The sequence below is a fragment of the Aphelocoma coerulescens genome, chromosome 11, assembly GCF_041296385.1.
Source record: "Aphelocoma coerulescens isolate FSJ_1873_10779 chromosome 11, UR_Acoe_1.0, whole genome shotgun sequence".
NCBI classification, from domain to species: domain Eukaryota; kingdom Metazoa; phylum Chordata; class Aves; order Passeriformes; family Corvidae; genus Aphelocoma; species Aphelocoma coerulescens.
Window position 1 is genome coordinate 12,298,639 of NC_091025.1, and position 16,069 is coordinate 12,314,707.

Here is a 16,069-nt window from a genome sequence, read left to right on the forward strand (position 1 = left end):
GATAATAAAGTTGGCAGTGGATAATTTTCTAATTATGTGGCATGTTCCTCATTTCACAGGCTCACTGGCAGTTTGAGAGTGACAAGAGGATAAATGATGCTGATCTTTCTCCATACAATGACACCTTTGAGGGCCTGAGAGAAAGTTACAGTCAAATCCACATGCATTCAGGTAAGGATCTTATGTAACTTTTCTTTATGAAACCCTGATAGAATGAATGTTTTGGACAGAGTAAGCAGCTTTGCTTACTGTGCTTTATTGAGCAAAATATTTTTAAAACCAAGTTGTGAGCACCAGGTCAGGGTGAGAGCAGACATGGTTCCATCTCTATCTGAAAACAATTGCAATCATTGCATGGAAACAAAGCCTGAGGGAGGATGACCACTGGATATTTTCAGAGACATGAGGAATTATCTCACCTTAAATAGGTTGCCTCATCAGTTGTTTTGATTCAAGCTGATGTTCTGTACTCTTTTCCTTCATTCTGTTGCTATGCCAGACGAATAATTTATTATACTATTGTCATGGCAGACAAGGGAGCTTTTTCTCATTTTTTTAATGTTATTTGGATTCACAGGATAATTACACAGTCTTGCTTATATGCTCAGTGTTGGAGCTAATCTCATGTTGTTGTTATCACTGCCTATATATATTACAAAGAATTCCAACAAAAATTGTTCAATATGGTTCAAGTACTGTGATATATCAGTCTCTATAGATTTGTCTTTGTCACCTTAAAATAAGAAAATATAAAATTATGAAAGTATTTGCAAAATGAAGCTATATAAAATCTTCACCATATTCTCTCTCTTCTATGTGATGTGTTATGTGCTGGTTTACCTAGATTCTACCAGAGAGTTGGAGATACATACTACAGTTATAGACTACTGATTTGAGAATTGCTGTGGGCTCATTAAGTCATGGGAGTAATACTCTGATTAATAAACTATTTATTTGCAATTATTTTGGCTAATCCAGAATTTATGTACTGCCAAAGCTAAACCAGAGTCTGGATTTTAAAAAAAGCAAGTTATCATGACTTAAGGAATAAAATTTCATCAGATCAAATTTTATAGTTCAATCTTCATCCTGTAAGTTGTACTAGGATGATGAATTTAGATGTCAACTTTTGGAAGTGACCTGGAGTATTCAAAAAGAGTAATTTATGTTTAATGATACTGACTTTGCTACAGTCAACACAGAAAAGGAGCAAGGAGGGTTGGGGAAGCAGTTCCGAATGCAGACCTGAACTAGAAGATCTGAAACACTCTCTGGAGGGGACTGACTTCACAAGGTCAAACTTAACCTTTGTCTCATATTCAGAGGTTCTGCAGAATTTCTGAGCCTCTCACACAGAATCAGCACTGACAATACTCAGAACTTTGCAGAACCAAGTACAGCCTCAGATGGGTTTCCACAGATGAGACCATCTGAGAATTTCTAGTGACTAGAAATACAAATTTCAACCTAAAAATGTCAAGGGAGCATATGCAGGATTTTTGGAAACACAGATATTTACAATAGCAGAGAGTTGAGGTAAGTGCTAGCTTTGATTACATGAAACTCTGGTGTTAGGGTGAGTTCTGTAGTTGTATACTTGGAGTCATACTGCTATTCATTTCTGTGCTCTGTCTAAGCATTCTTAACATACATATCCTCCTAGCCCAGGTAAGCACACAGAAGGATTGTCAAACTTTTTCACCAGTGGGAAGTCATTGCCTCAAGCTACGTAGGAAGTCATAAGATTCAGGAGACTTCCCTCTCCCATTCCATGCTCTAAATTACAGAACCCTCCCTCATTTTTCTAGCTGTCCAAAGTGATCCACAAAAACAATGTACTTGATTTCTCAGTGAAATAGATTTCTTAGATCTACAATAAAGGACATTTAACAGTCTTTCTACAGTTACACCTAATTACTCAGGCTCTTGAATATGCATTGCAGAAGTACCTGTGAATTCATCAGTCTCACTGCTCAGCTTTAATTGCTTTACTTTTTGTTGTTTGATTAATTTGTATTGTTGTAGCATTGATGTTTTCATTGTTCGACTTAAAGTAATTAAACAATGAAACCTTAAAATTCTTTGCATGTTGTGCTTGTAAATTTACACCTAAAATTCCTTGAATATAATGTTCCCAAGCCACCTAAAGAGGAGCAACTCACACATGCCAGTGCAAACATCATTCTATTGCAGTGTTTATCACAATAAAATAGTGGGTTTTTTCATTGAGCCATGTGTTCTGAGCAAGATGCAGGAGAGCCTGGGGCTGTATTTGATCACAAGCTTCACACAATCTGACTGGGTCAATGAGTTTTTCCAGCCAATTTAGACAATTTTCTGTGTGTGGACAAAATCCCTGGATTTCTCCTTATCAAGGTAAGCTTCACAAAGTATTTCAGAAATCTCTCTTTTCCTTCCTTCCTGCCTGTCTGCCTTCTACTAATGTTGGACTGATGTACACTTCTGTACATCTATCTTAAGGTCAGCATGGTCACTACCATCATGTCACCTTGTGTTTAAACAGAGCAGGATTAGCTAGCCACACCTCTATCTGGGCTGCCCAGGGAGTCACATGTAATCTTTGCTACACATATCTCCTCCCAGAGTGGGAATGCAGGCTATGCAGGATGGTTGCCACCCTGTCTGCAAGCAGAACAGCAAAAGTTCTTCCAGTTGATGAAGTCAAGGTGCTACAATTAAGCTTCACAGCACGAGGACACTGCTGAAATGAATTTCACTTCTTAAACTCTTTCTTCTGGAAGTTCACCATTGCAGCTCCTCATTAATCCCCCTTTATGCTCCTGGAGTGTAGTTTGAATTTAGAACTTTCTAGTATTATACTTTTCCACGTTCCTGTGTTTCAGTAGGTTTCGTTTTGTTTTTTTTTTAAGTACATAACCTGGCCAGAATTTTTTGAATTACTTGGCATTTTGGTACAGAACTATTAAATGTAATGAGGTTTGAAGTACAGTTTGGGAGGTACACCATGTTTGCAGGTCTGATCTGTACAGTTCGTCAATTATTTGTGCATCTGAAGTGAAGCAGTACTATGTGTAGAGGTTTTGTGGGACATGGGGCTGTATCATGCCATATTTTCCCTTCCTATTTGAATAGTAGTTTTTTTAGTTTTGATGTTTAGGTTGCAGAGTTTCTGAGCCTGAGCCCAAGTAAGGCTTTGCTGTGATGGTACTGGATGGAATGCAATTGAAAAGAAACAAATAGGGCTTAATTTGTTGGTAGTGGAGAAATCTGCTTAATCTTAGAGTATGGTTCATATGAGAAAAGGAGAAGCATTTAAATTCTTTATGGTGTCCATGAAAAGTGAAAGTGGATTGCTAGAGTCTAAACTTCTGTTCTTAATTTTGTCACTATTATATTGTGGTTAAAATTAGAGGAATTACTTAAGGTGTACTAGAGATCACTGAAAATATTAAATGGACTTTTTAATTTTTATTTGTAGTTTCAAATACGAGAACAAGTATTTAGGGGTTAATGTTCATTCATTTGATACGTCCTATGCTGATAGCTGGTGATGCATTTAATGAAAGATGGCAATGGTCTGACTGGTGGAATGTTTGTGAGGTAGAGGACAGGTTAAGGTTTACACTTGTGCTCTTAACACTGTCCTTTCTTGCATCTTAAACTATTTAATTTGGAAGCACTATGTTCTTCGAATGAGGTAAGAATTTAGTATGCTGTGCATCTTCTCTTAATACATCTGCTCTCTATACAAAGCAAGGTGGAAAAAAGCAACAAATAAAGCCATAGAAATTGTATCAGTAGCACTTAGTTTTACATCCCATTTAGTGCAAAGACAAAGCAAATCAGCCCATAACAGAATTAACCAAAAAGAAAATGAATGGATCTAGAGAAATGGTCTATCTAAAACACTAAGTGGGGTATAAATAAGAATTTCACTAGTTTTATAGGAGGGTCCTAGAAACAATCCTTTCCCAAGGTAGAACTAAGTTATTAGGTATATTTCTCATTAATATGTGGTATCCGTAACTGAGACACAAGTATTGGAAAGTTGGATAATGGTGACAGTGTTGATCACCATTCTGCATTGCAAATAATAAATAATAAGGTCATTATTTCTTCATTTTTACCACCCTTATTTGTGGTGAAACTCTTCCTTGAAGATGTTTTGGAAAGGAGAAAAATAGTACTTTCTTTTATCTTGAATCATTTGGCCTGCAATAAGTTTTAACAAAAAGCAAAATAATGATAAAGAAAATATAATGGATTCTCAGCAGAATCAGCCTGTGAGAGGGATTTCACTGCATACCATACAGAACCTAAAGCAGGTTTCCATGTTTCCACCCAACAATTAGAGCATATCCAGCTCAATGGATCTTACAGTGTACAAGGTATAATCCAGGCATTTCATCCACACCTTCTGGAAGGAGCTACTGTTTGTGAAATGAACTCACATATGAACAGCCACATTGGCAGAAGTGTGCTGGGAAATGCCACCACTGATCTGTGGAAGGTTTTGAAGATGACCATTTCAACAGGCAAATTTCTCACTTCTCACGTCCCATCAGACTTGTGTTTGCAGCTAACTCAGGTTTGGTTGCCTTGCAGGTTTGCCCCAGCTTTCTCGGCTTTAAGAGCCATTCAGTTCTGTAAAAGTGTCTTGCGAAGTTATGCCAAGACAAATAGCAGCAGAACTGTGTCCATGCTAGGAAATTGCACCAGTGTAACTATAAACTGAGACAGTTAAATCAGCACTGTGTGTAGACATAAGTACTTCGCTGGATTTCAGTCAAAACGCTTTAAAAGTAATGTTAAATTTTGGTTTTGTGCCAGCTGTGGGCCAAACTGAACCACCTGTATTCATATTCTGTGCTTAGCTGTAAGTACACTTCAAGTACATTCAAAATTTAAGATGAGAAAGTCCTACTGAAGTAATTTAAAACTTAAGGCCATGCATCTGCTTAACTTCTTTCCTGACTCAGGAGGGACTTTAGCATGTACTTAGATTTATATGCTAACGTTTTCTGCTGAATAAGTACCATTATTTTTTAGAATGGCAATCAAGAAATTCTGATTTTGGATGTAATAGGAAAATTCCTAGATTCATTCAGCCAAAGATAATTGCTATTTGGAGAGCTTTGCATGCTCATGGTAAGAAAAGTATGTTTATCCAAGGAAAACAAAAAAACCCTCTTTAAATTAGTACAGCCTACAATACAAAATTATTTTTATTAACATGTATGCCGTAATGCTAGAAGTTGTTATATGTTTGACTCAACCCAATAATCACACAATGTAAACGACAGCCAAACAAGAGCTTGAATTAATCTTTGCATTGCGAAGATTAATTAACCAGAAGGTTATTTCACACCATTCTTCAGGGCAAAACATATAATTTGCTCTAAGGTTACAGCCTCTTTACCTTGCCAGAGTACTTTAAAATAGTTTTGAAATTTCTTTTTTGAGGAGCAAGGCAATAAATTATTCCCAAGGACATGTTAGGTAGTACAAATTCTGCTGGTAGAGCAGCTTCCAATGTTATGAACTATACAGCTGACTCTTGTTGGGCCACAAGCCTTGCCAGGATTATCCATTTCAGTCAGTCCCACTAGAGGAGGATTCTGCATGCATGCACTCAGGTGAGCTTCACTGGCCAAACCGGTCCTCTCCCAAATCGGAGAGATTCCTATCCAGTGCCAGGCCCTCAGGAATATTCCTTCTTCGTCTCATGTTTTGTGTTTGAATGATCCTGCTTGAGATGATAATTAAGCTTGTAGAATCTGTTTTATGACATACCATTAAATACTTTTTACTCTTTCCATATGATGCACTGATATCTTTTCTGTGCAAAAAGGGTGTCCAACAGTCTTCAGAAGAGAGGGCTTTATGAAATCAGCTTGTGACCAAATCATTTCATGACATCCATGACATGGATTTCATGGTCCAAGCTCTTTGGTCGGCTCTTGGGAGTAATATTTGTGTTGTACCAAAGGAATTCATGTTACTGTATTTTTGTCTGTGTAGTCTGAATGCCTCAAAACTCACTTTTAGGTGCACTGGAATTTGATTCATGCTGCAGTGTGTGCTTACACAGATCTCTGAAATTTTCCCTTTTCTATACAAAAGGCAAAACAACTTTTCTATCTGTTTTTTCTTTTCCCACAGCTCTGTTCTTCACTGGGAACATGATAACATATTTAAGCAATGAACAACATGGCATTTTAACATTAATCCTTAATGTTATTGAAATGTTTAAACCTGTATATTTTTCACTGTCTCATACACCATTCTAATTTCTTTTACTCTTTTAAATTCAGACATAATTTAGGATGGAAAATTACATTTTAGAATTACACCTGCAGCATGTAGTATTAGTATGACTTTTTCATGTCATGACAGTGATGTTTCTACAATCTATACATATTGATTTAGGCTGATAATAAACAATTTGATTAGGCTCTATCTATAGGCTGTCATTTCAATCACTGTCACTGTTCCAATAGAGTGGAAGGCAGATAGCAGACACATATGGCAAGATTTCTCAAAATAAAAACTCTGGCCTGATTAGAGCCCTAGGTTCAGTGAATTGGACAAGACAGCTCAGCTGCCAGGTTATTAACTCCCTCAGAAAATACTCTGCCTTTTCCCCGGGGCCAGCCTGAATATTCTGATCTGGATCGATAAGCAATCTCCGGTGTGTACAAAATGCCAGCTAGAATCATTTGTCTCAGTGCAGTCTCCTTACAAAGGATAAAACACCTGCAGTATATGGCCTTCTCTCCCTCCTCCCCCACCTTCCCCTTTTTAACTAATGACCCACAAAGAAGGAAGAAGTAACTGAATCTGTTCCATCATCAGGAAGGCTCTCTCAGGTTTGTTTTAATGATCACAATGGCTACCTTTCAATCTTACAAAAATTATATCAGTCGTGGTTTCCCTGTGGCATGTTTATGTAAGTAATGTGAACCACAATGTAATGACAAGTGTACAGATGTCATTGTAAGAGGGCCCTTGGCAAGAAGATATCTCAGAATGTCAGAATTTTAATGAACCGTGGACTGCTGGTAGGGTTCTCTTTGGTGGTTGTCTTTTATATTTGTAACGTGTGCTGTGATCTGTTGCTTGGGCCTGAGATTTTTCAAGAGTGTTTAGCAACAAAGGATACTTTACAATTTCTTAGAACAGAATCATTGTTTTACAGAGTGGTGGTGTTTTCCCAATCCATTACATATCTGTGGTTTTGTTTGTAGCAGTGCTGGATTGTAGCCATATAAGTTGTACTTTCTTTAGATGCTGAAAAGGAATTTTTATCTGAGTGAATTCAGAACCATTCAAAGCTTTTGGACCTTTTTTTCACATGTTGACCTATTAATAACTTGACTCAAATTAAAATCAAATATCTGCAAGGCCTGAGAGAATCTGCAAACCTCCAAGTTTCTCTCCTTCATTGATTATTTATTACACCTGGAGTCACAGGACAAAACCTGCTATTGCCTAACAAGTCTGTAGCTTCAGATGTCCCATGTTGTCAAAAAATAAAAGCTGAATCTCCTCAGCAATCGACGTAGAATTTACCGAGCAAGTTCTGACACTAAATACCTGTTTCTGAGTATGGATGAAGAACAGAGGCCAGTTTTGACTCATTTTTCCAGGCTATAGAACTAGCTCCTCATCCAGCTGTTAATGACAGCATTGTTTGGACCTCAGTTAGGTAACTGTTCACGTCTGTATGCTTACAGAAAGCTTACCTTGAGTTAACATAAACTGAAGATCCATGCCTAGTTAAAAAATTAAGTGTTTTTTCTATGTCATATTTGATTATGACAGATCATAAAAAAGCCTTTTGTGTTTGTATTGCCATCACTTGGAAAAGGAAGGCTTGCATTTACTCTCTGTCCTTCTTTGCTGCATGAAGTGCCTTGCCCTCATAATGTCAAGAAATTAGAATATTGCATTCCAGACAGCTCCCTTCACATTTGCTATCCAAAACTTCAGGAACTAAAGATGCTTTTAAAAAAGAACAATGTAAGGAACAACTTTAGTGAATTGATTTCTCAATGTAGAAAACACATTTCCTATCGAGACACTTATTAGAATGTTTATCTCAGAGAAAATGCACACGGTTTATATGAAAAGCTGATGTTATGTTAATTCCCATTATTATATACAGATGATATTGAGGAAGATGGAACAAAGTGCCTTTAAACCAAAGCTGATGACTTTTTTTTTTCCTGTTTGTTACAGTTTTATTGTAGTGAAATATGTTCATTTTAGCAGTGGAAAACTGCCCTAAATAGACAGCATAAGAGCAATAAGATGTCACATTGCAGAGTACAATTTAAAAATGATGTGCTCTAGAAGTAAGGCTTTTAGACATTTTGGTTTATGTATTAAAAGTTCCCACAAATTTGATTGAGAATGAGCCTTTGATTGATATTTGCTGCAGTTATGCTGCATTAGACTCGATTTATCCACCACCTCTCATTGTTGCTATTGATTGATTTTTAAATTAGATGAAGGCAATCAGTAAATACCACCCAATCAAGTCCTAAAAACATACAGGAGATTAGACAATTTAGGGTAATCAATGAAAATATTCTGTGATTTGCTACCACTCAATTTTGACCATAAATTATGACCATAACTTGCAAGTTAGTAAGCCATAAAACAAGTGGATGTGACAAGAAAAACTATAAGAAATGAATTAAGGAGATGAAGAGGAACCACTAGTGTTATCATTTAATGAGACAAAACTACTCTTTATACATATCTGGCATTTCTAGTTGAGTCTTGACAACAGTATTGGAGTACAAGAGCGCTAACACTTCTCTTATTTTTCTAGGATTTTGGTTTTGGGGATTTTTTTGTGATATAAAAATTGTTCTTTTGTGTAACAAATCAGTTTGAGCAATAACTAATCAACCTGATTGTGTTGCAGCAAATAAATTAATGTAATTTTAGGTTTAAAGCCTGCTGCTTGCTAAAGCCCCTCACCTTCATCTCAGGCACTTGCAAAGACTAATTTTAAGGTCACACTTCTACATGGTGTTATATTCTACAAACTTTAAAATGTAGCAAAAATGTAATGATAGTATAGACCAACACTTTGAGGAAGCTGTGCCAATACACTTTCTCTGTGACACATGTCACCCGTTTCCTGTATTCTCACAACAGTCTTATTAGAAACTAATTCACATACCTTTAAAAATCTGTTTTAAGGCTTATTTGCTAGTTGTAAATAGGTGTCCACGTTTTTTCTAGCTATGAACTTCAGTATCTGTTTGGAATTTCTAGGCAGTATCTATGCAGTTCTAGGCTGAAAAGCTGCTTACAAATATATAAACAACTATTAACAGCTATAGACTATATTGGTATGAATTGGTGACATAAAGCAAATATTTATCATAAATCTGCTCTGTTAAAAAAGTAGTACAGATGTGATACTGAGCAGCATGAAAAAATCTTCCTGGTTATGCCTTTATGATCCTCTTTAGAATAAAGAAAACTTGAAAAAGGAGTACAGAATAATTTTTGGGAGTGTTGATCATAGAAAAGGATGAAATTAAGATACTTTTGACAAGAGGAAAGCTCATGTGCCTTTTTCTACATTAAACAGAAATCTGAGAGGCCTGAAAACTGCCCAGGATCCTTTGAAGGGTGATGAGATTGTTAGAGAGGACAGAAGGAAAGAACACTCTCACTGCACTCACACTGCACTCACACCCACTAAAATGCAAAAGTGACTTTGTAGAGCTTGATGGTAGAGCACTTCCTTTGATAGCAGATAAAGGCAAAATGCACAGGTGGAATAAATATTGAAAATATTTGGATTTATGTTTACCACGGTTTACTTAATTCCCAGTAAAGACAGATTTCATGTTGCAGCAGAGAAAGCTGCAGAAGTCAGAAGAAAGCTTTAGTGGTGTTGCAAACAAAAGATGAGTCAGCAAATACTGACTCTGTGTCAGCAGGTGGACTCTGTGTGAGATAATCCAGAATTAGAACATTGCAAGGATTTCATGCAGGAATTCCAAATTCTTGCTGTAGTAGACAAATATCTGGCACTAGCAACTATCAAAAAAAAAAAAAAAAAAAAAAGTAGTTATTCTTAGCTGGTTCTTTTAAAAAAAGTCATTTCCTTTAGCCTAGGGTTTTAGAATCATTTACTTTTCTGTGCAGGTCTGTGGAACAGTATAACAGCATAAGTCCATGTAAGTGCTGGGCTTCTTATAAGAACAAGTTTCTCTCTGTCAAAAACACTACTCACTTGAATTCTGAATTTAACATTAGAAAATGTCCAAGTCTGCTCTTTTGCATTTTCTGGGTTATGATGTACATCTGTCTAAGGCAATCCAGTTTGAAGAACTATGTGAATCCCTAATAGAATACAAAACCTACTCCAGCTTACTAAATATTCTTTTAAAATATCATTGAAATGGACTTTTCTTTAACTCCTGCATTTTGTCAGATTCTACATGTTCCTAAGATTCTAAGAAAGAAGAAAATTCAGTGCTAATAATGCCTTTTCTTCCTTCCACATAAATTTGGTACTAGAGGAAACTTCTGTGTCTTACATCATTGTCATAATTTCTAACAAGTATGTACAATAAGACTGGAAGACACATAGGTCTCAAAAATTATATAATATATAATATATACTATATATATATTATATATAGTATATATATTATATATTGTATATTATATATACCTCCCTCTGTAGGTAACATTATTTCTGAAATCTGAGATTTTTATTTTAATTTGAAATCTCCTTTGAAAATGCATTTCCAGCTTATTTCTAAAAGATTCTGGATGTGATTGAACCTGTGGTAGAAATTTGCAAGATACACAGTTAAACTGTGAAGGCAGGAAATGAAACAGCTCAGAATCTGAACGAACTCTGAAGCATTTGCATTCTCATATTTAAATATTTGCCTGAATTACACATGAGCTATAACTTTTCACTCACAGGAATTTTTTTTGCATTCTCTGTAAGTAATAGTGCTAAGACAAATCAATGTTTATATTATTGCAGTATAAGAATGTATCCTGTTCAATCTCATGTTTGTGTGAGTTAAAAAATATACCAAACCCCAATAACCTCTAGTAAGTAGGACAGGAAAGGGAGAGAAAAAAAGAAAACCCCTGACTTGAAACAAAGACAGGGACCTACTCACAGTTCCTGATGGACTGATGCAATACAATGAAGCTGGTGTATTCAATATAACTTTTAGAATAATTGCCTGGGAGGTAACAAGAAGAAGTACATTTTACTTTATCATGGTACATAAATAAAAGGGCAGACTAATTAATCATATAGCTTACTAAAAGTGCTTTTTATTTTGCCATTTAGTATGCCAGAAAGATCATTTTCTTTAATGTATATACCCAGTATTAACATGATTTAATCCATCATGTTCTGTATTATGAAATTACTTTGTTTTACTCCCTGATCCAGCTGAAGATCATTAACCCACACTATTTTCTAAGTCATACATCATTTGGGTGTATTACCTCATATAGCAAAAAAGCTACTTCCCTTGGTTATACACTCCAACTAAGAAATCATTTTTTCTGGATGTTGCTGACAAGAGGAGCTGTTTTCATTAGAAAGCAGATGGTTCACTATTTCGATTCTGTTTTACCTTCACATTTGCTCCAGCTCAGAGTTCTTTGCTGCCAGTTACCTCATTACCTCTCTCAACATCCATGTCCTATATCCCTGACCTAGCCATAAAATGTGCTAAACAAGCAAGTGCTTTGCCTTCCCCCAACACCTTTATTTTACTCTGCATCCTCACCTGTTGTAAGTCAGGCTTCAAAAAGCAGCAAGGTGAAGCCAATCATCTGAACAGAAGGTTAAACTCCCACAGTTCTGCAGGTGTTTGTTAGTTGAGAGTGCCAAAGGTGTAATTTACATTTTCAGATTTTGAGCTTGGACATGCAGTCACACTGTTGATGAATTTGCCTCACAGAGCTTTAAGGCAGAATCTGGTCTTCTCTCATTTCTTGTAGTTTTCCATTTTTATGTTTATGATAGTGATATTTTCACTGTTCTGTTCTCTGAGTCTGTAGGATACACATTCTACTTGGGTGCCCTGGGTGCCTGGTAAGTGTCAGTAAATAGTGGTCTGCAATGTAAATGAAAGGTGTGCATAATAGAGTAATGGATCTTTGTGAATCAAAATGAAGACTGAAGAGTTCCTGGAGATATGTCTTCGTATTTTTAGAATAAAAAAGAATAAATTATGTTTTTAAATAGAACACTTCAAGTAACAGAAGTAACACCTGTTAAGTTTCAGACTGGTTTTAGTTATCTCTAAGCATTTGCCTTGAGAAGTAGACTTTCATTCCAGTTAGGCAAGGAGACAAAAAGCTTTCATTGCTTAAATAGAAAGCAATGGAGATTAAATCCTTAGAGGTAAACCCATCAGTACCTACCTTCAGTTTCTCCACACTATGCATGTTTTGGTTTTGATCTTTCTCTGCTGAGGATAATATTCAAACATTGTAGTAATAAATTCTACCTGCTTTGTGTAGTTTTTTCTGGTTTCTATGATATCCATCACAAACTCCATTTTTATTATAGTTTTATGAAGTTTTCAGGGGCAAGGTTTCACTTTTTTTCTTTTTGCACATCCTCATAACTCATGTCAAATTTACCTTTTATTATTACCTCTTACACTTGCCATGTGTAAAGTTGTTATCTTTTTTTATTCACACTGGAAACTAATACAGAGCTTGGCAGGAATAAGGGCAGAGTATTGGGAGGGATATTTGATTTTGTTAATTTGAAGAACAACATGTTCACTAATCTTAAAGTGCATCATAGTCAGGATTGATTTAAAACAATGATCTTTGTAGAGTTTTTGCTGAAAAAGGAAGAATAAAGACCTGTAGTGAACATGTTGACAAAATTCAAGGAAAAGATCATAGACTTGGAATTGTTCCAAACATATATGGGCACCAAGGACAATGTTTAGTTATACTTTAATAAACCACTGTACAAAGAGTTCTGAATGAGCTGGGGGGAAACATAAATCTACAATATTAGGAAAGGCAAAGCTGAAAGTCAGCCTGCAGCTAATAACCATGTCCAGTTATATTATTTTTATGATGACACAATACCTAAGCTACTGCACGTGGCATACAAATAGTCATGCATGTTGTACAGCATAAGGAATATGCAATTGGTTGAGCTTGATTTGTACCTGTCTGCTTATAACATCCATGGATTCTGGTCTACTCTCTGTTGCATGCAGCCTCAGCAGCCAGCCTGAATAAAGCTCACAGCCATAATTCAGCTACAAATAAAATAGAGCAAAAATAGGAGGTGCAGGTGCTGCTGCTTGCACATCATGAGCCAGAAACCAAAAAAGGTAAGGCACAGTGACAGCTTATCTTCTGCAGGAGGAGCTGGGCACAGCTGCCACTGGGGCTTTAGAGGCAGTGCCTTTACACAGTAAAGTCTTTGTTGCAGAACTTTAACCTCCTCTCATTGGTGTGGACAGGTTTGCCAAAGTGATGAGAAGACTGCACAGGCTTCTGGAGGGACTGGATTACCCACACTGAAGTATGTGCAGTGTCAGAATTTACTGCAGTAAACAGAGAAAAGATGGACTTTTTGGTTTCTGCTTCTGAGTGCTCCACAGAATGGTATTTAGCATTGATGTCACCCAAGCCAATTTTTTTTTCTGCTCAAGAAAGTATTTTGAAACTACCAGATTCTGTTAATGAAAGTAATTATCAAAACTGAAAAAGGATATAGCAACAAAAGGAGTACTGTGAACTGTTGGTACAAAACTTTGTTTTCAGTATAAATGAGTTAGTGGGTTTTGCTTTAATAGTTGTGAACTTACTTAATATACCCAAAAGTTTTTTCTAGCCTCGATTTTGTCCCTGCCTGAATGTTGACAGCATAATCACAAAACATTATAAAGTATCATACCCTGGTAAAATAATTCCAAACAAAACAAATGAGAAGCCATGGGGAATTACAGCATAGGATCTTGACAAGCCAAAATAGAAAACTGTAAAGTACACCAGGTGTCATTGTAGGATTTGTGTGTGAGTGACTGTATAGAGTGCACTGACACTCCTGATGTTTAAATAAATCACGTGGAGGAACTCCACCTGGTATTCTATGGACTAAGTGAAGTACACTCTTAAAAATTATATCAAAAGCAGTTAAAAATGTAAACCATTAAAATGTGATAGAATAGCAATTTATTTATAAAAATGTCATTTGCATTTCTGAATGCTGTTTAACTTCCATGCTTGTTTTGCTGTTTTCAAATAACAAATTGACCATTTCAGATTCATAATGAGGTATGAAATAAATGAGAGGGTACTGAGGGTGAGTCATTCATTAATCATAAGCAAAACAGGGACAAAATCAAGGACACAGGAGCACAAACTGTAAAAGTAATAGGTTGCATAATCTTTGTATTTAATATTAACTATGTTATGTTTTTCACATGAGTTCTGAGAAGTTGGGGTTTTTATATTTACATGAAACTAATCCAAGGTAAAATTTATTTCTCAATATTATTTTATCCTAGAGGTTGCCCTCTTTTTAATAAAGTAGAAGACAACAAATTCTAGCTTATCACATTGTTATGAAGATTTAATAGAAGGGTTAGCACAAACATTGAAGGCTACTGAAACTTTTGATTTAAGATATTCCACTTTTGACTAGAATGTACCAAACCCTTCTTGTTTGTCATGGCAGATCTCCCATTAAGGACATAAATTCACCTGGAATTGGTTGTTTTGGCCAAAATAAGTTATTATTCATATTCATCTGTTAGAGAAGGACAGAACAAGAACTATTATTCAAACCATTCTGTGTCTTTATCCTTCAAGAGTTCAATCCACAGTGACTACACAATGTGCAACAAGGTTGTTTACAGCTTGCAGGTGAGGTGAGCATTTAAAGAGTTGGTGTAGCTCAAATAGACATAGTAAAAATAATTTGTTACCCATGCCAGATTTCAACAAAAACCCCACAAAAATAAACTAGGTTGTAGTAAGGCAAGGTGAACTGGTGGCACAGCAAGGAGTCAGCTCACTTCAGAATCACTAAACAGATGCATCTCTCTGTTCCATGTGCATTCATTTGGATGGAGCCAGCATTAATGTTATTACCCATTATTTTGGAGTTTACTGGAATGAGAAGGAGAAAGAAAGGAGAAGAATCAGAGTGAGAACTCTTCACATAACTTGCTGTTAGAACCTTTGTGTTTTGTGGCCCCCAGTGTGGTACCCATGGCCAGCCCTGTGAGTGTGCCTGTAACTCTGTCTGCGTGGAGCAGGAGGGGTGGGGGTGACCAGCATGCCTGGGAGCCATGTGCTGGAACCCCAGCACAGCTCCCAGCCCTCACAGCATGGGTCACACCGGGGTCTGGGTGGTCCATAGCAGGTCATCTTTCTGCACACAAAACATCCAGGTACCCAGCAGATCGTGCCTCACCTCAGTCCCGTTGGGATCACAGGGAGCAGTGCTCCATGTCCAGGCACATGAACTCGTTGGAGTGCTCTGGGGCCGGGCTACAGGGGCAGTGATGTGCCCTGGGATCCTGCCCTCTGTGAGCTCAGGATATAGCCTGTGTCTGCACCAGAGTCTGGGCATGTTCCTGGCTCCTCCAGCCAAATGGGCTCCACTGGTAGTCCTGATGGAGGAGCTGCACTTGAACTGCTTGTTAGTGCCCTGTGCTTGTCCCCTCTGTCACACACTGTGGCTTGCACCCTAAAGGGTGCAAGCCACAGTGTGTGACAGAGGGGACAAGCACAGGGCACTAACAAGGGGGACAGCTGCCCTGTGAGCTGCTGCAGCCCTGGTTGCAAAGGCTGTGACCTCGCTGGGGCAGAGAAGCTGCACTGCTCTGTGACCTGGGCTCTGACTCGCAGCCGTCTTTGCTCACATTCTTGCTTCACCATAATTAATGTAATTAATGCATGTTGTTTCGGTGCATATCAATGTCTGCCTAAGCAGTTGCCTGCATTTAGACTGTAAAACAGGAATTAATACACCAGTGGTTAATATTTAGATAAAAATCATGATTCCTCAATATTACCATTCACAATTTTT

The 16,069-nt window shown here is 37.0% G+C and overlaps 1 protein-coding gene and 1 long non-coding RNA gene across 5 annotated transcripts in view; one reads left to right on the forward strand and one right to left on the reverse strand.

Annotated features, from left to right (window-relative positions):
* The window catches only part of SALL1 (spalt like transcription factor 1), a 206,170-nt gene that overhangs the window by 120,067 nt on the left and 70,034 nt on the right, over positions 1 to 16,069 (forward strand). For 3 of the 4 annotated variants that reach the window (XR_011154496.1, XR_011154495.1, XR_011154498.1), the window contains exon 5: positions 60 to 171. The gene's annotated coding sequence lies outside the window, so the exon portion shown is untranslated. Of the gene's footprint in view, positions 1 to 59; positions 172 to 844; positions 964 to 16,069 lie in introns of those variants that run through there. The other variant, XR_011154497.1, reaches the window with a different exon arrangement.
* Positions 9,789 to 11,773, reverse strand: LOC138117081 (uncharacterized). Its single transcript, XR_011154499.1, has 3 exons — positions 11,625 to 11,773; positions 11,157 to 11,222; positions 9,789 to 10,050 (listed from the first exon to the last, which is right to left on the reverse strand). It is a non-coding gene; the product is annotated as an uncharacterized lncRNA (long non-coding RNA).